This window comes from Danio aesculapii, chromosome 14, assembly GCF_903798145.1.
Source record: "Danio aesculapii chromosome 14, fDanAes4.1, whole genome shotgun sequence".
NCBI classification, from domain to species: Eukaryota; Metazoa; Chordata; class Actinopteri; order Cypriniformes; family Danionidae; genus Danio; species Danio aesculapii.
In genome coordinates, this window is record NC_079448.1 from 20,464,648 (window position 1) to 20,491,841 (window position 27,194).

A 27,194-nucleotide genomic window follows, 5' to 3' on the forward strand; every position below is an offset into this window, starting at 1 on the left:
CCCACCCCGGTAGTAAAAAATCGTCACCGTCACAGCCCTAGGTTTATTGCGCAGTCTGTTTCAGGTTCTCATAATAGGTTGTTTTCACATGACGTCATTGCTGACACGTGACTCAGATGGAGGGCAGGAAGTGATTCTTCATAGGAATCGCTACCAGAACATTAAAATATTTGTTTTATGTTGTTTCTAATAGTTTAAAGTGGCTAATATAAAGAAATGCCGAACAGCTTATATAGACTTTCAAAAGCTTTTGCTCATAAAGTGGTAAAAGTTCAAGAAATGTAAAAAAGGTGGCGTGTGATAAACATTTACTCAACACATCTATGTGTACAAACTTTTTTTGAACGCTATAATTCGTAACAGCACCAATAAAGATTATATACAGGCCTAGCTGTGTGTATAAATATATTAATGTGTTATATAAAATCAGATACAAACACCAGCACACTTCTACAATATCAAAGAAAAGATAAATAACGTACTCTGCCATGTAATCGCTGTAATGAAATCTCTGGCTTGTTTTGCATTAATCCAAGTCTTTACTGGCGTTTGGCAGAATAAACACCTGTAACATTAAGGTCTATATGCGCAGAAGTGGTGAATGTTTGTTAATGGTAAGTTAACTGGACAAAACTAGACGATTATTATTGTGGAGCACTTTACCTCCTTACAAAAATAAATAAATAATAATGTAGACTATGCGTCCACGCTTTTGTCTGCTTTCATCTGTTATTTTGTGATGTCTGGAAGATCCACATGGGGAAAAACTATAGTAATTTATAATAAAAGATGTTTTTGAACCACATAGTAAAGTGTATAATGTGTAGAACTCTTATTGAACAATGAATGCTAGCGAAGGTAATGAATTCTACCAAATACTGTAGCATAGTAAACTAATAAACTGTAATACTGCTGCATTGTGATCGTGTATGATTATAGCGTAGAGAAGAGAAGCCTCTTAAATAATTTGTTTAATACTACAGTAGTCTTCCCACAGCAACAATTACTATGACAGTTTAATTAATTAAAGTATTTATTTTTTCATGTGATATAATAGCTTATATAGTGTCTACTGCCTCGATGACAGGCAAACATATTTTAATTGAGTACAAAACTCGGCCCTCTTCATGATATAAGTATCATGCCCAACATATGTGCTTATTTTCTATTTATATCTTATACAGAAAAACAGAAATATGGTATAAATCACAAAAATACACTTTCCTCTATGACTCCCATTCAGTTTTTAGTTCCTGCCCTCCATCTAAATTTTGTGCGTCACAGGAACCAAATGATTGAAAACAACCTTCAGCAATGTGCCAACAATACACCTTAACACACCTCTATTTTGGACCAGAACACCCATGAGTCCACAAAGTAGCGCACATGGATATACTATTTAAACAACGTGGTGCAAAACAGAAAGTATGGGAGTATGATAGGGCCCACAGAGTTAATCTGTTACCTGCTCATCATGATCATCTCTCTCAGCCTGGCCAGGGTGGTGATGCTCTCTTAATCTCTTTCTGTCTTGAACTTTCTCTGATATCTGTATGAATATATAGTGTTAGACACTCAATAACAATCATATTGTGTCCATTACTTATCAAACACTCAGTTCACGAGTTCACACTGACAGATATTTGACTAAATAGAATATGCATATTTGGTGTGCTGTCCGGGGAGAGCGCTCGGGAAGACACCCTAACTCGTGTTATTTCCCTTATCAGGATAGAGAGAGTTAGGGTCCGAGCGCAGTGTCTAGCCCGGCTCCAGAATGCTCCCCAAAGATGCAATTTATAGAAGGACAGCAACCAGACAGATATCATGGTCTCTCCCAAAATGCTAGCCTTGAAAATTTGGAGGGGTGCTGTACCGCATTGGGAAAGAGTGAAAAATGGCTCCGGTGGGTGCAGTGATGCAGATGTGACTCCTTGGGAGCTGTTAATGCTTGGCAGTGATGAAATGTAAATGTGAACTCCAGAAGGAGCCGCCACTGCTGAAGCAGTAATCTGCAGTGTTGTGATATGATTTCTATATCAATAATGATTGCGTCTCTGGTGGGTGCGGTCGCTGTACTTGCAGTGGTGCATTATAATGGTGTGCGTCTCCAGTGGGAGCTGCTACTGCACTAGCAGTGCGTCTCCAGTGGGAGCTGTCACTGCACTAGCAGTGGGAACTGTCACTGCACTCGCAGTGCGTCTGCAGTGGGAGCTGTCACTGCACTCGCAGTGCGTCTGCAGTGGGAGCTGTCACTGCACTCGCAGTGCGTCTGCAGTGGGAGCTGTCACTGCACTCGCAGTGCGTCTCCAGTGGGAGCTGTCACTGCACTCGCAGTGCGTCTCCAGTGGGAGCTGTCACTGCACTCGCAGTGCGTCTCCAGTGGGAGCTGTCACTGCACTCGCAGTGCGTCTCCAGTGGGAGCTGTCACTGCACTCGCAGTGCGTCTCCAGTGGGAGCTGTCACTGCACTCGCAGTGCGTCTCCAGTGGGAGCTGTCACTGCACTCGCAGTGCGTCTCCAGTGGGAGCTGTCACTGCACTAGCAGTGGTGCATAATAAGGTGTGCATCTGCCGAAGGAGTGGTCACTGCGCTAACAGTGGTGCGTAATAAGGTGTGCATCAGCCGAAGGAGTGGTCACTGCGCTAACAGTGGTGCGTAATATTAAGGTGTGCGTCTCCTGTAGGAGTGGTCACTGCGCTAACAGTGGTGCGTAATAAGGTGTGCATCTGCCGAAGGAGTGGTCACTGCGCTAACAGTGGTGCGTAATATTAAGGTGTGTGTCTCCTGTAGGAGCGGTCACTGCGCTAACAGTGGTGCGTAATAAGGTGTGCATCTGCCGAAGGAGTGGTCACTGCGCTTAACAGTGGTGCGTAATAAGGTGTGCATCAGCCAAAGGAGTGGTCACTGCGCTTAACAGTGGTGCATAATATTAAGGTGTGCGTCTCCTGTAGGAGCGGTCACTGCGCTAACAGTGGTGCGTAATAAGGTGTGCATCTGCCGAAGGAGTGGTCACTGCGCTTAACAGTGGTGCATAATATTAAGGTGTGTGTCTCCTGTAGGAGTGGTCACTGCGCTAACAGTGGTGCGTAATAAGGTGTGCATCAGCCGAAGGAGTGGTCACTGCGCTAGCAGTGGTGCATAATATTAAGGTGTGTGTCTCCTGTAGGAGTGGTCACTGCGCTAACAGTGGTGCGTAATAAGGTGTGCATCAGCCGAAGGAGTGGTCACTGCGCTAGCAGTGGTGCATAATATTAAGGTGTGCGTCTCCTGTAGGAGCGGTCACTGCACTAGCAGTGGTGCGTAATAAGGTGTGCATCTGCCGAAGGAGTGGTCACCACGCTAGCAGTGGTGCGTAATAAGGTGTGCATCTGCCGAAGGAGTGGTCACTGCGCTAACAGTGGTGCGTAATAAGGTGTGCATCAGCCGAAGGAGTGGTCACTGCGCTAACAGTGGTGCGTAATAAGGTGTGCATCAGCCGAAGGAGTGGTCACTGCGCTAACAGTGGTGCGTAATAAGGTGTGCATCAGCCGAAGGAGTGGTCACTGCGCTAGCAGTGGTGCGTAATAAGGTGTGCATCTGCCGAAGGAGTGGTCGCTGCGCTAGTAGTGGTGCGTAATAAGGTGTGCATCTGCCGAAGGAGTGGTCACTGCGCTAGCAGTGGTGCATAATATTAGGGTGTGTCTCCTGTAGGAGCGGTCACTGCGCTAGCAGTGGTGCGTAATAAGGTGTGCATCTGCCGAAGGAGTGGTCACCGCGCTAGCAGTGGTGCGTAATAAGGTGTGCATCTGCCGAAGGAGTGGTCACTGCGCTTAGCAGTGGTGCGTAATAAGGTGTGCATCATGCCGAAGGAGTGGTTCACTTGCGCTAACAGTGGGTGCGTAATAAGGTGTGCATCAGCCGAAGGAGTGGTCCACTGCGCTAACAGTGGTGCGTTTTCACTGGCTAAATGGTGATAATATTAAGGTGTGCGTCTCCTGTAGGAGTGGTCACTGCGCTAACAGTGGTGCGTAATAAGGTGTGCATCTGCCGAAGGAGTGCGTCACTGCGCTAACAGTGGTGCGTAATATTAAGGTGTGCGTCTCCTGTAGGAAGTGGTCACTTGCGCCTAACAGTGGTGCGTAATAAGGTGTGCATCAGCCGAGGAGTGGTCACTGCGCAACAGTGGTGCGTAATATTAAGGTGTGCGTCTCCTGTAGGAGTGGTCACTGCGCTAACAGTGGTGCGTAATAAGGTGTGCATCTGCCGAAGGAGTGGTCACTGCGCTTACAGTGGTGCGTAATATTAAGGTGTGCGTCTCCTGTAGGAGCAGTCACTGCGCTAGCAGTGGTGCGTAATAAGGTGTGCATCTGCCAAAGGAGTGGTCACTGCGCTAACAGTGGTGCGTAATAAGGTGTGCATCAGCCGAAGGAGTGGTCACTGCGCTAGCAGTGGTGCATAATATTAAGGTGTGCGTCTCCTATAGGAGTGGTCACTGCGCTAACAGTGGTGCATAATATTAAGGTGTGCGTCTCCTGTAGGAGTGGTCACTGCGCTAACAGTGGTGCGTAATAAGGTGTGCATCAGCCGAAGGAGTGGTCACTGCGCTAACAGTGGTGCATAATATTAAGGTGTGCGTCTCCTGTAGGAGTGGTCACTGCGCTAACAGTGGTGCGTAATAAGGTGTGCATCAGCCGAAGGAGTGGTCACTGCGCTAACAGTGGTGCATAATATTAAGGTGTGCGTCTCCTGTAGGAGTGGTCACTGCGCTAACAGTGGTGCGTAATAAGGTGTGCATCTGCCGAAGGAGTGGTCACTGCGCTAACAGTGGTGCGTAATATTAAGGTGTGCGTCTCCTGTAGGAGTGGTCACTGCGCTAACAGTGGTGCGTAATAAGGTGTGCATCTGCCGAAGGAGTGGTCACTGCGCTAGCAGTGGTGCATCATAATAAAGTGTGTGTCTCCTGTAGGAGCGGTCACTGACACTATCATTAACACTCTGCTAACACTCACCTGCTCATCATGATCATCTCTCTCAGCCTGGCCAGGGTGGTGATACTCTCTTAGTCTCTTTCTGTCTTGAACTTTCTCTGATATCTGTGTGAATATATAGTGTTAGACACTCAATAACAATCATATTAGAGCTGGGCGATATGGCAAAAAAATTATAACGATAATTTTTTTCATATCGGTCGATATCGATAATTATAATGATAAATGTAAAAATCTTCATATTTATCAATTTTATAAGATTTTTACCACACCAATCCCTTTGTGCAGCTGATTTAACACATTTTGTGAAATGTTTTAGCTGTCTGACAATTTAAATAAAATAATAAGCAAAAGAACAGTCTTAATTCAGCATTTACATTTACTGTGAAGTGTAAAAGTGATTACATTAATATTTATTAAGCACCAGGCTTATTAGGTTTTAATATGTTTAATTAACATGAGAAAATCAGTGGTATATGAAACTACAACAATTTGTACCTGCTTCTTTCCAGAAGGTTTTCTTTGTCCCATTATCTGTAAAACAAAACAATTACCTTTCAGCAAGATCACCACACATTATTATTAAATTACCACAGTGGTATAATTTATTCATTTATTTTAAATAGTGGCCACATGAATAGAGGTAAATTTGGTTTTATATTCGCACATTCGGACTTTCCCCTTAATAATATTATTTCATTAAAGTATTATTTGCAAACTCTAAATAACAAAATCATATTAGCAGCAAATGACTATCAAAGTACAACATTGTTCACAGTCAAATTAACAGTGTTAATGTTGTTTAGAAATCATACTTGCATGCTAATTCTGATTGAATATTCAAAGTAACATGGTAAACAATAAAGAGACTTCTAAATGAACGAATGTGCGAAAATAAAACCAACTTTACCTCTATGCCACATGAATGCATTAAATATTGCTAGTATAATAATAAATGACTTTATGGCAAATATGAATTTGTTCCATTCAGGATATTTTTGCTAATTGCTCCTACAATTTAGCCTAAATAAATTTAAAAACAGAATAAGGCATCAACTTGATAACTTTGAAGTTTCATTGCACTTATTAATTTCACCACAATTATCATACCATTAATAGAAAATATATCCATGTTGCAGTTTCATAGAAAATCACAAACAAATACTTTTGCAGAGTTTTCACAGCCAGGGTCACTTTTATGCTGCAAAAATGACTCGAATAATTAATTTGTCATCAAAATTGTTACCAAATTTCAGTATTAGTTGAAGCACATGTAAGGACCAACTAATGTTAACTAAGCTAATGCTAACGTTAGCTAAATGACGATCGGGAAGGCTAGACCAGACTATAAAACACCTCAGCCTTGTTTAAAGTTAATTAAAATGAATTAAGCCTCACCTGTAACAGTGCTGGATCTCTTTTCCGCTGTTTCCCTCCTTGGCTTCGTCTGTCTTCGAGCACATGTCTCGTGATGTGCTTTAGCAGCCTCCGTGACATGCGTTCACGTGCCATAATTCTGATCTGTGTTAATGATCGGTTCTGAATCTGTCCCGCTCTCAGGCTCCCCTCCCCCACTCGAAACTCAAGCTCCCCTCCCCCAGCGCAGCCTCAAGTTCAAAAGTTCATGCAGCAGTATCACCAATCTAAGACTTCTACTCCGGTTCAGCAATATCACGACTTTTGCACTTCATTTCACTCGGCTATATGTTCATTAATTTATTAATTGAGTTGATATTGTTTTAGATTTTATATTTTATGACAATTATTTATTTATTTGTAAATAAATAATTTATCATTGCATAAATGCAGTTAAGTTACAAAATAAATTAAGGTGTACACAGTAGATATAATACATTGGATGATATGGAATAAGATATAGGCATGTATTTACTAAAAGGGGTAAACATTTAACTGATAAAGTGGTTTTAATATCTTTTTAATTAAGCACGTTATAGGTGTTACACATCCACACACATATAGTAATGTACATACACAGCTAAAGCATAACATTATGACCACATTCAGTTTTATATCACTGTTTTACGTTATTTGTAAATTAAATTAAATATAAATGCACTTAAATTACTAAATAAAGTTAAGGTGTATAAAGTAGATAGAATACATTGGATATATTGTATAAACTATTGGATAAATTATGAACATAACAAAGACAAAAAAGTCACTTAACCTAATTTAAAAAAATATATATATTTAATAACAGGAATGAACATGCAGTAACAGGAATGAATATCCAGACACTGTGGATGTTCAGCTTGCTCTGGTGATAACTGGGTTGTATTGAGGGATGTTTGAGGGCTTCTTTTGTCTTTGATGTTATGGTACATCTCTCTCCACTTTTTGTGGCGTCTGCACTTTTCTCTCTTAGGTCATTGATCAGTTTCTTCCTGCCTGACTCTAGGTCCTTCCTGTATCTCTCCGACTCATTCATTCGTTCATTTTCTTCTCGGCTTAGTCCCTTTATTAATCAGGGGTCGCCACAGAGGAATGAACCGCCAACTTATCCAGCATATGTTTTATGCAGCGGATGTACTTCCAGCCGCAACCCAGCACTAGGAAACATCCATACACACTCATTCACACTCATACACTACTGCCGATTTAGCTTATTCAATTCACCTGTACTGTGTGTCTTTGAACTGTGGAGGAAACCGGAGCACCCAGAGGAAACCCACGCCAACACGGGAAGAACATGCAAACTCCACACAGAAATGCCAACTGATCCAGCCGGGGCTTAAACCAGTGGCCTTCTTGCTGTGAGGCGATCATTCTACCCACTGCACCACCGTGACACCCTTATTCAGATTCCTTCTCTAAATATTTCTGTCTCTTCTCTGGGTCTGCATCATGTTTACAATAAAGTCGTTGCTTTTCTGCAGCACTTATAGGTGGATTGGCACTCTGCAAGTATATAATACATACATATGATACATGTGATACACTCACCGGCCACTTTATTAGGTACACCTCACTAGTACCAGGTTGGACCCCTTTTTTGCCTTTCAGAACTGCCTTAATTCTTCGTGTCAGAGATTCAACAAGCTACTGGAAATATTCCTCAGAGATTTTGCTCCATATTAACATGATAGCATCACACAGCTGCTGCAGATTTGTCGCTGCACATCCATGACGCCAATCTCCTGTTCCACCACATCCCAAAGCTGCTCTATTGGATTGAGCTCTGGTGACTGTGGAGGCCATTTGAGTACAGTGAACTCATTGTCATGTTCAAGAAACCAGTCTGAGATGATTGGTGCTTTATGACATGGTGCGTTATCCTGCTGGAAGTAGCCATCAGAAGATGGAGACACTGTGGTCATAGAGGGATGGACATGGTCAGCAACAATACTCAGGTAGGCTGTGGCGTCAACACCATGCTCAATTGGTACTAATGGACCCAAAGTGTGCCAAGAAAATCTCCCCCACACCATTACACCACCACCACCAGCCTGAACCGCTGATACAAGGCAGGATGGATCCATGCTTTCATGTTGTTGAGGCCAAATTCTGAGCCGACCATCCGAATGTGTCAGCAGAAATGGAGACTCATCAGACCAGGCAACGTTTCTCCAATCTTCTATTGTCCAGTTTTGGTGAGCCTGTGTGAATTGTAGCCTCAGTTTCCTGTTCTTAGCTGACAGGAGCGGCACCCGGTGTGGTCTTCTGCTGCTGTAGCCCATCCGCCTCAAGGCTGGACGTGTTGTGTGTTCAGAGATGCTCTTCTGCAGACCTCGCTTGTAACGAGTGCTTATTTGAGTTACTGTTGCCTTTCTATCAGCTGGAACCAGTCTGGCCATTCTCCTCTGACCTCTGGCATCAACAAGGCATTTGCGCTCACAGAACTGCCGCTCACTGGATATTTCCTCTTTGTCGGAGCATTCTCTGTAAACCCTAGAGATGGTTGTGCGTGAAAATCCCAGTAGATCAGCAGTTTCTGAAATACTCAGAGCAGCCCGTCTGGCACCAACAACCATGCCACGTTCAGAGTCACTTAAATCCCCTTTCTTCCCCATTCTGATGCTCGCTTTGACCTGCAGCAGATCGTCTTGACCATGTCTACATGCCTACATGCAGTGAGCTGCTGCCATGTGATTGGCTGATTAGAAATTTGCATTAATGAGCAGCTGGACAGGTGTACCTAATAAAGTGGCCAGTGAGTGTACATTTACAATATAAGTAATTGTAACTGAAACCTAAAAGATTCAAGTAAATCATCTTACATTAACAATGTTTTGCATTATTATTTATGAAACAGAGAACGCATCTCACTCCTGTTACTATTACTCAGTCCTGTTATGGCTTACAGTATATGAGTAACGGGACTGAGGGTCTGAGGGTGAGTTTTCAGCATAAAATTATCAAATTCATGCTAAATAGCCACATGGCACACATGCTAATAGCATGAGGATATGGAGCAAGTTTTAGCGGTTTATCAAAGATATGTATTTTTAAAATGAATTAATAAAATGAGAAGACTTTCCCCTTTGTTCTCCCATGGCCTTTAAAAGATCTGGATGATGCAACTTCCTGTTGAAAATATGCCTTATGGAATGTCCCAAGTTAATCAAAGGGGTAAATGTGTTAGGGTAACAGTAATGAGTGAAAACCTGGCGACACGGCTAAAATGTGTATTTTATCAAAAATGTTCAGATTTATTATTTATTTTAAATAGGAAATCATTGATTGGATATAAAACTGCATGTAAATGCAAAAAAAAACTAATTTGGAAGGATTTTAAACAATATATTTTAGCAAATGTTAGAAGCAGGGAGTGGTGACCTGCAGCAGCTGCTCTTTTAGTGTTCTACATAGTTTTTAATAATGATTTTAATTATTTTTTCTAAATTTTGCAGTTTGTTAAATTTGAAGACTCTTTGATTGTTACTAAAATGCATTTTTGAGTTAATTTTAATGCATTTTTATATATTTAATATTCTGGGGACATAAATGTTACCCATTCGGTGGAATGTCCTGTATATTCAGTGGCCTTTCTATCAGAACCACATTAACTTCTTCAGCAGTCATGTGTGGGTCAGACGGCGTGGGCCAGCGTTTACTCCCATGAGCATCAGTGAGCCTTGGCTGCCTGTGATAAGTTGCGCTTCACAACTGTTCCCTCCTTGAACAGATTTCACTAGATGAATGAACTGACCACTGCAGAAACACCTCACAAGAGCTGTAGTTTTGGAGATGCACTGACCCAGTCATCTTGCCATTACACTATGGCCCTTATTAAACTCACTCAAATCCTTACACAAGTCCATTTTCCTTTCTAACGTATCAACTTTAAAGACAAAATGTTCTCTTGCTGCCTAATATATGCCACCTGCTAAAAGGTGCCTTGAGGAAGAGATGATCAGTGTTATTCACTTCACCTGTCTGTGGTCATAATGTTGTGCTGGATCAGTGTGTACACGGTATATCACAGCCAGTCTGCTTCAACAGAACTAGCAGCCTAAACTAAGGCTCATCACCAGAGGTGGTTAGGCCTTTGCTGTAGCTGACCATCACTTGTAAAGCAGCTCGTCATTCATTTTAGAATTGCCTGAACTCTCAAGGACTCTAAATCGTCTCTTTTTCTGTCAAGTTGAGGACAGGGTTGCCAACTTTGTTGCTATGAAATATGTGACATAATTTGACTAGTGCAGCCATGCAAATTAGCATATGCATTCCATCATTGCATCATATTTACATTTACTGTTTAAAGGATTCATTCTGTACTGTACATTATATAAAACATTTAAAACTAAAAGCTAAATCAGTAAAGCCTTCTCAACACCACTGCTGCTTCAATCTGTGGAGCAACCAATAAACAAGACATGGGAAATCACATACAGGACAAACCAGGCAAGCTCAACATATGGGATGTCCCGGCTAATACAGGGCGGCTGGCAACCTTAGCTGAGGACACGACAACTCTACCAGTGTTTTATAATATATATATATATATATAATTGTGATTTATTATGTATTATATTACGGCTTTAGTGTTGTACTTTGTGAAATACTTTGATCAATCTTGGTTGTTTTTAAATAAGGTTGACACAGAGCTGACATCACGCCTGACTGGAAGAGTGTTTGAATGCTTTAGTTTACCTTGCATTACTCTTTTTACTCTTTTCATTTCTCTCACTGGGCACACTTCACTCTCACCCTGCAGTTTTGTACATCTTTCCTCCACACCACATCTCTAGTGAACGGCTGTTCAGCACTAATGGTGTGCATGTGCTCTATAAATCTATCTACTTTTGGTTATGTTAACCTGTAACAGTATAGACAGTCTTTTTTGAGTAAACACTAGGAATGTCCAGTGCTTCAGAGCAGCTCACACAGAAGCAGCTCCTTCCCCCAAGCCTCTCTCTGAAACAAATGCTCCTTAAAAGCAGTATTCTACTTTCACTACTCCTATAGTGCCTATATTATTGTTTGTTTATTATATGTACTTTAATGTATTTTATTTCAACATTTATAACACCTCTACAGCATTAGGCATTTGCACAAGTGTAAATATCATCTGTTAATATGTAAATTCAACTGTAAAATATGGTGATGTACTAAGGCTGCTGGTGACTGATGGGTTAGGATGAAAAACATTTGATAAGTTGTAGATATTATGTATTTTCAGACGTTCAGTGAGGCTCAGGTAGAATGAGTGCAATGACATTCATAGATTCATGTTGAGATTAATGTTAATTAAGATCTTATTTAATTAACGATTAATATAAATTTATATAGATGAAACATGAAATTATACATTAAAATATCGAAACTAAACGGCGAGTGAAGTAAATCGAGTCAATTTCATCACAGAATCATTAGTTGAGTTGAATTGATTTGTTTGAACAACCGATGCTTTCTAGAATGAACGGACGTCTTTACGAACGCTTAATTGATTCACTGATTCACTCGCTAGAATCATTGACGTTGATTCGCTAGAGTCATTTTAAACGAACCTTTGTTCATAAACAGGACACGGCTTTGGAAAGAGAATTTACAGAGTTTATCTTTGACTTTACTGGAAACTAAAGCGACGAAACAGCACAGTCAGCTTCTAGAGTTATAACATCAGACAAGGTAAGACACTAAACATTTCATTATTGTTCATTGAGTGTCGAGAGGTGCAGTTTTGTCACGCGATGTCATGGCGATCATATAGGAGTGCTTTCACTAATGCGGCTGATGCTCGTATGAAACTAAAGGCTTTTCAAAGGCTCCAGATAGGAATTACATTCACTTTAACATTATAAGGGTGTTATTATGGAATCTTGATGAACATTTTAATGATGTATAATGTCATATGTAATTACATTAAATCCAGCAGTAAATTAACCAAGGTTTTAATGTAGTAAACGTGTAGTAACGTGTTTATTGGCTAATTGACTTCAGTTGGTTAATTTTCGTGAGGTAGTATTACAAACATGACATTTCAGTTTGCCAACCGGTCTCATATAGTTTAGGTTAATCGTGTTTTCAGGCATTCCTCTCCTCTTCCCCCTCCATAGTGTAGCAATGGGACTGAAATGGCCAATCACAAAAATTCCCCAGTGAGGGAGCTGTCGTCCAATAGGAAAAATCCGCTCTCACTCATGCTCCTCCTCCCGAGATTTAAGATTGCAGTACACGTGTGTGACCGATGGGGGAGCTCGCGGACACAAGGCTAAACACCAAATTTCAGTTTTACTATTGCTGTGAGGACTTTTGCTGAAATTTGCACAGCATCAAGTATAGGCCCTTTGGAGGCCATTAAAGCATTTTATTTGTGAGGACCACCTAAAATGTCCTCACAAAGAAAAATGTCCTCACAACATTGGTTGTTTCTCAATAGTTGGTCCTCACAAGTATAGCAAAACCAACACACACGCACACACACACACACACACACACACACACACACACACACACACACACACTCGCGCACATAGTTGGCTGCATGTGAATATATAGATATGCAATATCAGCACACTTTCTAATCCTCTAACAACATATAGTATTTAGTAGGAGACACCCGCCTCATGCAATCAGATATATGTTCCATATCTGATATATATCTTTCACAAACAGTTGACGGGATGTTGTCTAAAGGATAAGTTTAACTTATCATCACTCTCTCACACACACACACACACACACACACACACACACACACACACACACACACACACGCCTAAACAGCCGGAAAGAGCCACACTGAATGATAGCCATGTAAGCGGACGTTTGCGTTTATTAAGCAAGCGCTATCACAACGTTCTCTTATCACACAGCCGGACATAGCGATTGCGTTATAACAGTCATCAGATATGTCTTCTATCTTTCACAAGCAGACTTCAACAGTCTTCAATTTACCAAGACAGACACACAGCCAGACCCAGCCCAACACCCGTACCAGAGACACACGAGTTCCGGGCAAGATGGCGTGTTGAGCGGTTAGCGTGCTATTAACGGGAGCTAAATTGTCCCAAATTTCGGATACGCACTACTAAAAGAACACTCAAAATACTCATCAAGTAATAGCGAGATATGATCAAACCTACAAGACTGAGAATTAAAGAAAAGGAGAACGTAAAAACACAGGCTGCGATGAATACGGAGGTAAACAAGCTTACAAGGTGTAAGAGGCTAAATTATTATATGCGTTTGTTTACATGACAAAACATGTATTTTTGACTCAAGAAGGTCCATACTGGCTCTAAAGGCAGATACTGATAAGATCAGGGCCTGGTATGTGGACTTTGGGGGTTTTACGATGTGTTGATTGGTCAGTTTGAATGTCTCAGCATTTGGGCTTTAGTCACATGGTCAAGAAAGATACAAAATAGGTGGTAAAACGCTGCTCTGTCTCTTTTCTTTTCCTGACCTGTCTTTCCTGGTCTGCTTTCCTCCTCTGCTCCTCTCCTTCTCTGAATCTTCTTTGACTCTACTGCAATCAGGCTAACTTCTGGGCCTGCTCTTTGTCTCTCTCTCCCTCCCCCTGTGTCTCTCCTTCTATCTCTGGTAACTTTAATTTTACATTTAAGCTGGGTACAATTTATATCATACACTTTATCATTCCATATTTGATCGTTTTATACAGTTATTTTGTAATTAATTCAGTTGTAACCATAGAGAATTATTGTCATTAAATCATCTCATTTTCAAGTATTTGTGAATTACTTTTGATTTAACATCAACACTTAACTGTTCCATATTGCAATACAATACAATCACATAATATCAACGCTCTCCCACATTTATAGCTATTAATACTGCCCATTCGGCAGAACTACAGTTCGAACCGCTGTGGGTTTTAAGACCCAATCCTACAGATGGTGCCGAAACCCGGGATCCTTTGCAGTGAGTTTTTCTGAAATTTATTTTAGCCGGTCTTAGCTGGACTTTTCACAGCTGACCTGGTGAATGGATTAAAACTGGACTTCTAAACACAAGAGTGGGTAAGTCTGCTTTTATTGTTCCTCCATTTGCTTAAATTGCATGAAACAGAATTTACAAGACTGTAATTCGTTTCAATAGTTAAATTTGGTAAATTTCAGATTACTTCCTCAAGGAAAGAAGGGTTCATTTCTGAAGAAAGTGATGTATTGTTTGCTTTATGGACCAAAAAAGTTGAACCTACATTGTGCAAACTTAGCAAAGAAGGACTTGAGTTAACAGGCTCAGACTCTACATTGTTTGCATGGTGGAATGTAATTGGCAAAAATGGAAAGAAATCAAAACGTGGTGATATAATTAAAGCGCTAAATTGCATGTGTTACTCAGGACTGCGTAACGTGATGTCAAAAATACCTTCAATTATAAAGTCTATATTTGAAGAATTTAATGTTCACAAATCAGAGGCAGAAAAGTCAGAGGCAAAAATTCTAGATCTCCAGTTACAGCTCAATAATTTACTATCTGAACAGTTAGCCCTGGCTGAAAAATCCAAAAGTCAAAAAGAAACCATTGCAGATAAAAAAGCTATGCTAAAAGGACAGAAGTTTGTGTCTCCCAAAATGCTTAACAGCGGTGGGATTGAAAAGCATGTTCACTTCTCAGATGAAGTTACCAGTAATAAATCTGAAATGATTTGTTCAGAGGCTGTAGCTCAAAAATTTTTGCCTGTTTCAGTAATTAAGGTGATGCCACACCATAGCGCAGCAAAGACGCATGGTGTAGAAGCATTAGAGAGTCTTAAAAACCCTCAAACCTCAGATGATCACAACAATCAACCCTCAGGCAAACAAAACAGGCTTTGTATGACCTGTAATAAGTTTGGCCACAGAGAGGAACAATGTTGGACTTCGGGGCAGGGAAGACCTCCACCATATTTTCTGAGTAAACGGAAATCACTAAAGAGCAAAAATCAGTGCTCTTTATGTAACAAAAACTCATCTGCTAATAACACTCTTAGTGAACTAACTGCATTGTTAATTCAAGGCCTGCAACTGTTAACTTCCTTTGCTGGTGGGTTAGCAGCCTAATAGCAATTAAAGTTACCAATTGCTGATCCTGTTTGCATTTCCAAATTTGTTATATTTGTGTTATACACATTTTCATTTCCATAGAACACAATGGTATTGTGTGATACTACATGTACACATAGACTGAGTAATTCCTTAAAACATGATTTTCTTACTGTAGGTGTAAAAACACTCAGGTCTGAGGTTTTAGAAGCCACAGATGCATTCTAAACCGCATGTCATGTATAAAAAAAAGGAATTAACTGTATGCTAAAATTCATTAATTTTAAGGTACTTGTGTTTATATGTTGGATGAGTCTCATCTCCTAAAAGTGGTAAACTCTGCTATCCTCAATATAGCTGCAGTTTAAACTACAAACAGGAGTATAGAATTGCCTTGTGGCTCCAGTGTAATAACTGCAGTAACTATGAAAATGCTTTCTTTCAGGATTCAGCCTTGAACATTGCACTTTATCATGCTCCTTAAAAATACATTGATTTGGAAGTATTTTGAGCCAGATCACATTTACATCTCATGCTCAAATTCCATCCTGGCTCCCTATTACAATAGGACTAAATTTTACACACTGTCGTAAAACTTCCACCCTTTGTTGCGAGCATGTTTACACAAACACATAGCCTCAGCTGGAACACTGCCACACAGAGAACATTTCAAATCTTTACACATAGTCAAATTCACATTTGTCTGACACTGCTTCATATAGATTTTACATGTTATTTAAGTCTTTTCAATCAGACTTTATCATAACTATGGGTTTTTCATCTTGTGATGTTATTTTGGTTTCTTTTGATTATTTAACCAGTTACTGATTATTTGTTTCAACAAAGTTATATCAAAATGTAAATTGGGATTCTAAATCCAAAATGCTGAAATATTGTTGCTTTTGTAACATTATTGACATCTCTACAACAAAAGTTATTCGTGTTTAGTTTGTATTTAATCCATTTAAATGCATTTGTGATTGTCTTTGAACACTGATTCGTTTAATTCACTGTATTTGGTTACACTGAATATTTTGCTGATACTCTTAACCAGCTACTGTTGATTTTGTTGTAAAGCAATTTAATTTTTATATTTCCAGATATTGTGTAAAGAGGTTGTTTGCTTTTTATTTTGTCTTGATCTTGACCATATTTTTAATTACATTAATTTAAGGACATTTTGCTTGAGAAGAACTCAAACGGTCAGTCCTTTGATCAATGACAAATGCCATGTGCTTGCTTTTGCTGTTTGTTGTGCCATTTGCTGTTTTGAAATACAGGATCCTTGGAGAAAAGGTTCACGTCTTCTGATCTACTTCAAGAGAAGAGCAGGGATTCCCTGAATTTCTCAGCAACTATTCTTGTGGGGATATGAAGGACAGTTTGCATATAAGCAGTGCAACACCATTCGATTGAAACCTCTCACACAGGGCTGAAGGACAACAAAGCCTGACCACCCTTATACCTGCAACCAGCCTGGACAGGAAGTCCGAAGATAACAGCAGCACACATCGCAAAGCATATTTTCATCATTAATGTCACCCTTTTGCCTCTTTAAGTGTCACAACGGTGCCAGGGGAGGACTGTAAGAGGCTAAATTATTATATGCGTTTGTTTACATGACAAAACATGTATTTTTCACTCAAGAAGGTCCATACTGGCTCCAAAGGCAGATACTGATAAGATCAGGGCCTGTTATGTGGACTTTGGGGGTTTTACGATGTGGTCACATGTTGATTGGTCAGTTTGAATGTCTCAGCATTTGGGCTTTAGTCACATGGTCAAGAAAGATACAAAATAGGTGGTAAAATGCTGCTCGGTCTCTTTTCTTTTCCTGACCTGTCTTTCCTGGTCTGCTTTCCTCCTCTGCTCCTCTCCTTCTCTAAATCTTCTTTGACTCTACTGCAATCAGGCTAACTTCTGGGCCTGCTCTTTGTCTCTCTCTCCCTCCCCCTGTGTCTCTCCTTCTACCTCTGGTAACTTTAATTTTATATTTAAGCTGGGTACAATTTATATCATATACTTTACCATTTCATATTTGATTGTTTTATACAGTTATTTTGTAATTAATTCAGTTGTAACCATAGAGAATTATTGTCATTAAATCATCTAATTTTCAAGTATTTGTGAATTACTTTTGATTTAACATCAACACTTAACTGTTCCATATTGCAATACAATACAATCACATTATATCAATGCTCTCCCACATTTATAGCTATTAATACTGCCCATTCGGCAGAACTACAGTTCGAACCGCTGTGGGTTTTAAGACCCAATCCTACAGAGGTTACCGTAGTTAATAAGAGGAAAGACTCCACACCGACAACTCAGAGTAAAATCCCAGCTGGGAAAAAGTGTAAACCCGCTTCCAAGGATGATGAGATCTCAAATCTAACCATACTGGAAGCCATTCAAAGCACGGAAAAGAACTTCAAGGAGCAGTTGTCGGAGTTACAAGAGCAATCGAAACAAAGCAGCTGCATGATCGCGAGCTTAGCCAAAGCGGTACAGTTTAACGCCAACGAAGTTAAAGACTGTAAGAGAAAAATTGGCGATATTGAGAAATGCAACGAGCGTTTAAGTATTGAAAACAAAGAACTGAAAGAGCGAATCAGAGAGCAAGAAAGATACAAGATGCGATGGTGTCTTAAAATAAAAGGCTTAACAGAAAAAAAAGGATGAAAATATTAGAGCGGACGTCGTTCAACTTTTTCATATGATCGCCCCCGACATGGATGAGCAAAAGATCGAAGAAGCAATTGATGTCGTTCACAGAGTTGGTCGGATAGATGGCAACAGGAAGAGGCATACCGTGGTATTATTCATTCGGAGGCATGTTAAGGAGGAGATCTGGCGGCGCTGCAAGGATTCCCAGGTGTGCAGGGAGAAAGGCATCCATCTCGCTGAGATGTTACCGCTAGAAGACAGGGAGGCAAGAAAGCAGCTGTGGCCACAGATCGAACAAGCCCGCCGTGAGGGAAAACGAGCGTACTATCGCGGACCGCATGGATACATAGAGGGTCGGCGAATTGGTTAAAATTTTAAAAAAGTTTGATTGTTAAGTTAAATGAGTGTTTTAAGAAGACACGGGACTATTTTTGTTACTAAAAAACTAGAGCAAGTAAGCTTGAACTGAGCACTTTATAGTATTTAATTATTTTTTTGGTTGGTTGTATATACACCATTTATACTTTTTTCAGAAATGTTCAATTGTTCTATTTTATTGGCTTCGTTAAATGTGAGGGGTCTTAAGGATTTGGTTAAAAGAAAGGCATTATTTTTATTTTGTAAAGGGCGAAAAGCACAATGTTTCTTATTACAAGAAACTCATTCCTCTGAAGTGGATGCTAAATTTTGGGTAAATCAATGGGGTGATCGAATATTATTTAGCCATGGGACCAATAAGTCTGCTGGTGTTGCTATTTGTTTAAATAGATTTCCAGGTGATATTATTACACACAGGACAGATGACCAAGGCCATTGGTTGATAGTCGTTTTAAAAGTGGATAGTGATTTTTTTAATCTTAACAAATGTGTATGGACATAACTCCAACACCAAAAATAAACAAATGTTTGAAGATATTACAAGCACTATATCAGAGCTCAAAATGATGTACCCAACTGATTTTATCCTAATGGGAGGCGACTGGAATTTGACACCTGATGAATGGGAAGATAGATGGCCCACTAAATTTGTCAGTTTACATTTTAATCACACAATTGGAGAATTTATTAATAGCAATTTTTTTAGTTGATGTATGGAGAAGTATAAATCTAGGAGTAAAGCAGTATTCATGGCATAAACCTAATAATGCTTGCAAATCTAGAATTGATTACTGGCTGGTTGCTGATGCACATGCAAATTCAGTTTCGAACATTTCAATTTCTAAAGCCCCATTAACAGATCATTGTATAATAGAAATCAAATTAAATTTGACTGAGCATAAAAGGAAAAATAAAGGTTATTGGAAGTTTAACTCCAGTCTGTTACAGAATAGTGATTTTTGTTTAAAAATTAAAGAGATTATAGCAGAAATAGATAAGGATGAGTCAATAGATACATATAGTAATAAATGGGAATTTGTTAAACATAAAGTTAGAGAATATTCCATTAAGTTCTGTAAGGAGTTAACTCTGGTTAAAAAAAGAGAAAGAAATCAAACTTTTTCAGGAAATAAATAGATATTGTGAAAAGATAGAATTAACAAATGATAAAAAAGGTACACTTTTGACATTGCAAAACAAATTAGATGATATGTATTGTACAAAAGCTCAAGGTGCCTTTGTGAGATCGCGAGCAAAGTGGATAGAAGAAGGAGAAAAGAATACCTCATATTTCAGTAGGTTAGAAAAAAGAAGACAGGAAAAAAGGCTGTTTCAAATCTACTTATAAATGGAGTTGAATGTAAAGATGGTAGAATTATTGCAAATGAGGTTTTTACTTTCTATAAAAACCTCTACTCCTCTAAATACTCTCATTCTGATTCTTCCAGATTTTTAGATACAATTAAAGATTTTATACCCAAAATTGATGATCCATTTAAAGAGCTTTGTGAGGCTGATTTAAGAATAGAAGAACTGGATGAGGTATGTCTAAAGTTATCTTTAAATAAATCCCCTGGATCGGATGGGCTCACGGCTGAATTTTACCAAGCTTTTTGGATCAATGTTAGACATTTGTTATTTAAAGCAATCCAAGAATGTATAGAGAAAAAAGAATTACTATCAAGTACGAAGCAGGGCCTAATAATATTGATTCCTAAACAGGACAAAGATAAAAGATTACTTGATAATTTAAGACCCATTACACTTCTTAATACAGACTACAAATTATTCTCTGGAATTATAGCAGCTAGGATGAAAAAAGGCCTGCCACAGATTATAAGTGAAACTCAATCTGGCTTCCTTGGTGGTCGTTCCATTCACAATAACATAAGACTGGTTTTAGATTTGATTGATTATAGTAAAGTGTTACTCGAGGAAGGTTTCATTGTTTTCTTAGACTTTTATAAAGCCTTCGACTCAGTAGAACATCCTTTTATTTTAGAAACTTTAAGTCACTTTGGTTTTGGAAAAAAATTTACCAATTTAATTAGCATACTTTATAAGGATATAAATAGTAGTGTATCCTTAGAATATGGTACTTCCTCAAGATTTTCTGTTAATAGGGGCATCAGACAAGGCTGTAACAGCTCCCACCTACTCTTTTTAATGGTTGCAGAATTACTGTCCATCATAGTGAAGAATAGTAATTTGGAAGGTTTTAATATTGCTGATAAACGCATTATAATAACACAATTTGCAGATGATACAACATTGTTCTTAAAGAATTAAAACCAAATCAGTTTAGCATTAGACATAATCAAGCGGTTTTCTAATGCGTCTGGTGTAAAGTTAAATACTAATAAATGTGAAATTCTTGCATTGCATGAACAACCAGCTAGATTGATCAGTAATATTAATGTTAAAACAGAAGTTAAATATTTAGGCATTACAGTTACAGAAAACAAGGAGAGACGAGAAAAAGAAAACTTTTTAGCAAGTTTTGACAAATGCAAAAGGATACTGAATTTATGGTTGCAAAGGGACATAACCATATTTGGTAGAATTTTATTAACGAAGATGGAGAGCATATCCAGAGCTATCTACCCAGCTCTTTAAACATCTCGGAGAATAGTATTAATTTATTGAATAAAATAAACTTCAACTTTATTTGGAAAGACAAATGCCATTATATCAGGAAATCAGACATAACAAAGGATATTGAGGAGGGTGGTCTGAATGCTATAGATTTCTCTGTGATGAATGGGGTTCTTAAGTTAAAATGGTTAAATTCCTTTCTTAGTCAGAATAATGCATTTTGGTACACCATTCCTAATGCAGTTTTCAGGAAAATGGGTGGTATTAATTTTCTCCTGTGCTGTGATTATGATTTATGCAAATTACCTGTGAAATTATCAGATTTTCACCAACAAGTTTTGCGACACTGGTATCTATTATTTAAACATAATTTTACTCCACACAATACACCCCTGTGGAACAATAAATATATTCTTTGTAACCGAAAATCTTTGTTTGTAGGATCTTGGATGGAAAAAGGAATTTGGGCCGTATCACATTTGATGGATAATTGTGGTAAATTTTTACATTATAGTGATTTATGTGCTAAATTTAATCTTCCATGCTCATTTAGAGAATATAATAAAGTAATCAAGGCCATTCCAATATCCCTACAAACAATGGTTCAACAATTTATATTGTATTCAGATACTATACCAGAAATGAGATCACTCTGTATTGACGGTGTTAATGTTAATAGCAAACAGTTTACAAATAAGTTTGTTAGAAATGTATTGTCAAAACAATATTTTCCATGTCAATTAAGGAGAAAATATGTTCTACTAGATTTCAATGAAGAAGAAGCAAGAAGAATAAGGAATTGTTACTTATCGTATCCGGTTCTTCCTAAGGCTAAAGAAGTAGTATTTAAAATTAAATGACATATAACCATCTAATAATTTTTTATTTGAAAAATTTAACTGGGGAAACAATTCATGCAGTTTTTGTGAGAAAGATATTGAAAGTGTAGAACATATGTTTTTTCACTGTGAAGTTATAAAACATTTTTGGAAAGAATTTCAAAACTGGCTGCATGCCAAACAGATACAAATACACTCCTTAACTGTGGTCTCAATCAAAGTTGGTATATTTTTGAAGGACAAAGATCTAGACTTTTTGGTAAATAATCTAATTATTCTAGCTAAACACTTCATTCATAGATGTAAATTTGTAAAGGTGAAACCCAATTTCAATGGATGGAGGAATGATCTGAAGATGCTCGTAAGGTCTTTACACTTCATGAGGAACAAAAATGCCCGAAAACTTTCACATGCCTTGAACTCATTTCTATTACTTGATTAAGACTCTCACGCCCCTACTTTTTATTTAATTGTATTTATTTATGTTTTTTATTTATTTATTTATTTTTTGTTGTTATGTTCCTAGTAATGTACTTTTATATCAACACTAACACTATAAGTAGTGGATTGTTGTATATGCCGTAATGGTTTGTACTTGAACGTATTATATTAATAAAAAAAAAAAAAAAAAAAAAAACAGAGACACACGCACGCACGCACGCACGCACACACGCACACACACCAGAGCGCAGGCAAGAACCCAGGAGAGCTACGTCAGACAGTGTAATTATAATATAATATATTAGTATATAATATAATATAAAAATAAAAATATTATAAAATTCTTATAATATAAAAATTGTATAATTATAATAATATAATAATATAACTTACTGCAATAAATAAAATGTAATATAATAGTGTATAATAGTATATAATTATAATACAGTTTATTGCAATATTGAAAATATATTATAATTTATTACAATAATTAAAATATGGTTGTAATAACGGTTGATATATTTTATTTCATTTGATTAAAATATAATTAATAATATTATAATATTTAAATTTAATTTAATATCACAATTACCGGAATTATAATTTAATTAGTTTGAGAATCTAATTACAGGAATTAATAATAATTTAATTAAACTGATAAGAATCTAATTACCGGAATTATAATTTAATTACAGGAATTATAATTTAATTACCAGAATTATTAATTTAATTAAACTGATAAGAATCTAATTACCGGAATTATTTAATTTATAGTAAAAAGGCGCAGGACTTAAACCGGCAGTCCTGCCTAAAAGGGGCGTGGCTACAATCCATCAAACTTTTTGACACATGCCGCCCCATATTCCTCTTTATTAAGGGATCTTTTTACAATAATAAGTTGAATATAGCAAGCCAAGTTTACAAGTCCATTCTGTATGGCAAGCCAAATGTGCATGTATGCTTTAACTAAAACAATTTTATCACTAGATATCATAGGCTTTTATTAAATATATAGATATATTTACAGCGTTTATATATCCCAATAGTGACTTGCTATTCGAACACCCTAGCAACCGCCCAGTAATGCCTTAACAACCGCCTAGCAACCACTTATTAACTTCTGTGCTTCCCGCTAACTGCTTTTGAGTCCCAGCGCATGCACTCTGGTGGGCTTTCTCAAGCCAACATCAAAGTTCATCAACGAACCTTAGGTTCTAGTTTATACTGCAATACTTTAGCATTCATTAACAGAAAGTTGTAAATACTACAATACTTACAGTATAATACAATTTACTATAGTATGGTTTAAAAACTTAATTTTATTTACTATAAATACCATTACAACTGCTTACTTTTTTCATCTGGGTTAAATCTAATACATATTCTTTTTAATTCGCACCTTTTGAACCTATCACCATCAAAAGCCGCACTGAAAGCAGCTCTCTGTTATATTTAACTGTTTCTTATAAAAACTACAGAACCACCTAGCACAGTCCTTAGCTAACAGCATTGAACATATAGATAATTATTGAAAACAATAACTTACCCACTGATTGCTAGATGCCTCCAACGTCACGAGCTGCCCTTTGTCCTGTGTGCTGACGTACAAAAACATCCCATCTCATTGGCTGGCTCTAGCCAATAAACTGACTTTGCTGCTCTTTTGCTGGTATGTGTATTTCCATAGAATTAATGATATTTAACAAAAATATTTTCAGAAATTAGTATAAAAAAAACCTAAATAATAAAATAATCATAATAATAATCAATGCTGCCAGCATTGTTCATTGGTCAGGCATCGGCTAATAAAACAGTTTTACCTCTGCCTCACCCTGCCTCTGCATCTACAAGTGTACAAATGAGTTCTGCTACAGAGATCGCACAAGATGTGTAGCAAAAGTCTGAAATTTGCGTGAGAAATTTGTAGTTGAACTGACGAATCTGAGAGGTTGTGAGTACTGACTTGTGGTTGTACAGCGAAGCTGCAATCAAATTTGCCATGCACATCTGTGTCTGCCATTTTGTATTTGTGAATAACATTTTACAATTGCATCTGTAACTTCGAATTCAAAACACAAGTGTGTTGATTATTGTCTGTGTGTGCAAATCGAGAGATTCAGCTGTTCACATCAGAGCTATGAGTGTACATTTCAGCCTACACATACAAATATTATTATTACATGTTCTCACACTCAGATTTGCAAGCTCTCGAGTTTTGCAACTGAATTACCTTCATAGTTTGGGACTAAAACACAAACAAAAGTTTAAAATTCTCAAAGAATTTTAAAAGAGTCTCAAAATTCTTTTGTATGAGGAACTACTTTCTTTCGCCATTCCTTCACGTCTGCAGCTGATGTCAGAGCAGCAAAAAACTTTGCTAATTCCCAAACGCCAGTTTAGAGCTAGTATTTGAATGATTGTGTAGCGTGATGTCTAAAGTGATGACAAAACAGGCTATTTTGCACACTTTTTTAAGTTTAAGGCTATAATCTTCTACGTTAAGCTGCTTTGACACAAACTACATTGTAAAAGCGGTATAAAATAAAGATTAATTGAATTGAATTAATTCTGAACGGCATGAAATGCCATCAGTCTAGAGACATTTCCCAGTATTTCTCTGTTGCAATCGGGATATCACAATAATTACTGTTGTGTTTGCGATAAGGAAAAAATGCTAAACAATTACTGAACATTGTTATTATTTGGATTTATGTAATTTATTTATTTTCAACTTTAAATTTTTTTGTTTGATTCCTGATGCTTCAACTATACAATTTTGTACTGAAGTTCAAGCAAAATCTGAAAAAAAATCTGTCAGACTCCTAAATATTAATTACATTGTCTGCGTTTGTTCAAATCGATTTGCTAAGGTGAAAGCACAAAATGAAATGAGCATGGGGCCATTGTACTTTGAATTACACTCGTCCCGCAAAATACTAAGTTAATCCACAACAATGAATAGAATTTACCTGACATATGAGTGACTTCCATTCTTCTTATTTATCTATTTATTTTTAAATGTGAACAATGCACTCACTGCGATGTCAGGGAAACTGAAGCACTCAGTTTGTCTAAACACAATGATGCGTTTTTAAAGGAGAAGTATTAAAGGTATTAAAAAATAAATAACCGACATGTGAAAATTATGTTGATTATAGGTTATGAATTTCAGTTTGTTTCTTTTTGATTTATTGGAAAGTCCTAACTGTGTAAACATTAACTAAATAAATTTTACATACACATATAATAAATATAAATATAACATATATAGATTGTCAGATATTTTAAGATATGCTGTAATAAATGCAAACATGCATTTTTTGATAAACTGCAACAAAACACTGCATGATACTTTATGTAAACTGATGTGAAAATCTTACAGTATTGGGTAGGCTTTTTTGTTTAGTATAGTTGATGTATTGGTACAAGCATAAAATTACCACAAAAGAAAAATTAAATTACTAAAAAATAACTAGTACTACATAGGATGGGATCTTGATAAAACATTAATAAACATATGAACTATACTACTTATTTTTAAATCTGTTTTCTGCACTTAAAACGGTAATCAACAATATAATATAAACAATCACAGCTTTTTTTTAACCTCGGACCTGTTTCCTGACAGGCTGCTAAACATTGCTGCACACTCGACTTGTGGAAATCCTATATATTTAAACTAATCAGATGGCGAGGGTTTTTTAGAAGTGTGCCATATACATCAGACGTTTAGCCAAAGATCCGTGGGCGGCGCTTGGCATGTCATCTGAGGCTAAAACTATATTTCACAGAATTCCATAAAGCCAGAGACCTTTTGCACATGATCTAACTTAGAGTTAATGGTGCCAACTGATATTCAACACTAAAAATCACACTCTTCTATTCGTACTATTTCAGTTCTCTATATGAAAACGGAACTAAATTAATACCTAGTATTTTTTATTATTTTCTTTTTTTTTTACGAAATACTAGACTATATTTTGTATAAACGTCTGGGATTAACGTTATTGCATACAACATACTGTTTTCTACTGCGAATCCCTATCCATTTCTTCCTGCAAATTTTAAGACACTTCCTCCTAATGACTTTCTCAGACCTCACATGCCATATTTTGTTTTACTCCGGTAAATTAGGTAACAATCGTTTTTTGTTAAACACGACGGGGGAATAAAACCAAAAAGTAACACCCTTTAAATGGTAAATGTAAAACATCATCACTTACCAGGTTAAAATCCCATCGACGTTTGCCTCGCGAATTGTTTATGACGAGCACGTGACAAACTGCTGCTGCTGCATCTTCTTCTTTCTGTTTTCTGGCGTTGTCAACTAGTCATAATTACATACTGCCATCTACTGAACAAGAAGGTAGAGGCGCCACAGAGAGGCGCTCTCACGCTCTCTCTGTCAAATTCATATATGCTTTATTGTTGGCATGACAAATGTTAGGCTGTGTATTGCCAAATCATTTGTTGTACATTAAACATAACATTAGAAAACAAATAACATAGTAGTACTGAAGGGGAAAAAACATAAATTAACAATAAATTAAACTGTTCAAACAATCATAAACATTTTAGGATAAAACAATAATAAATTAAAATAAACATTATATTTAACAATCAACATTTTATGATTCCTTTATAACAATTTAGAAATTTAGAATTCTGTGTATGTTTTGTGCGTGTACCTGTGTGTGTGTGTGTGGTGTTTGTAAGTGCATCATCACTGATGTTTTTATTGGTCTCCTCATTTTGTGACAGGCACCAATGTATTGCACCGCTAGTAAGATTAACGTTACACATATTGAAGTTATGTTTTGTTGTCTTAGTGAAGGGCAACGCATTGAC

At 37.6% G+C, this 27,194-nt stretch overlaps 1 protein-coding gene across 1 annotated transcript in view; it reads right to left on the reverse strand.

Moving 5' to 3' along the window:
• rraga (Ras-related GTP binding A) overlaps nt 1–26,652 on the reverse strand; it is an 84,625-nt gene extending 57,973 nt beyond the window's left edge. Inside the window, 1 exon segment of the mRNA XM_056472092.1 lies at nt 26,570–26,652. The gene's annotated coding sequence lies outside the window, so the exon portion shown is untranslated.
• Between the last annotated feature and the right edge of the window lie 542 nt (nt 26,653–27,194).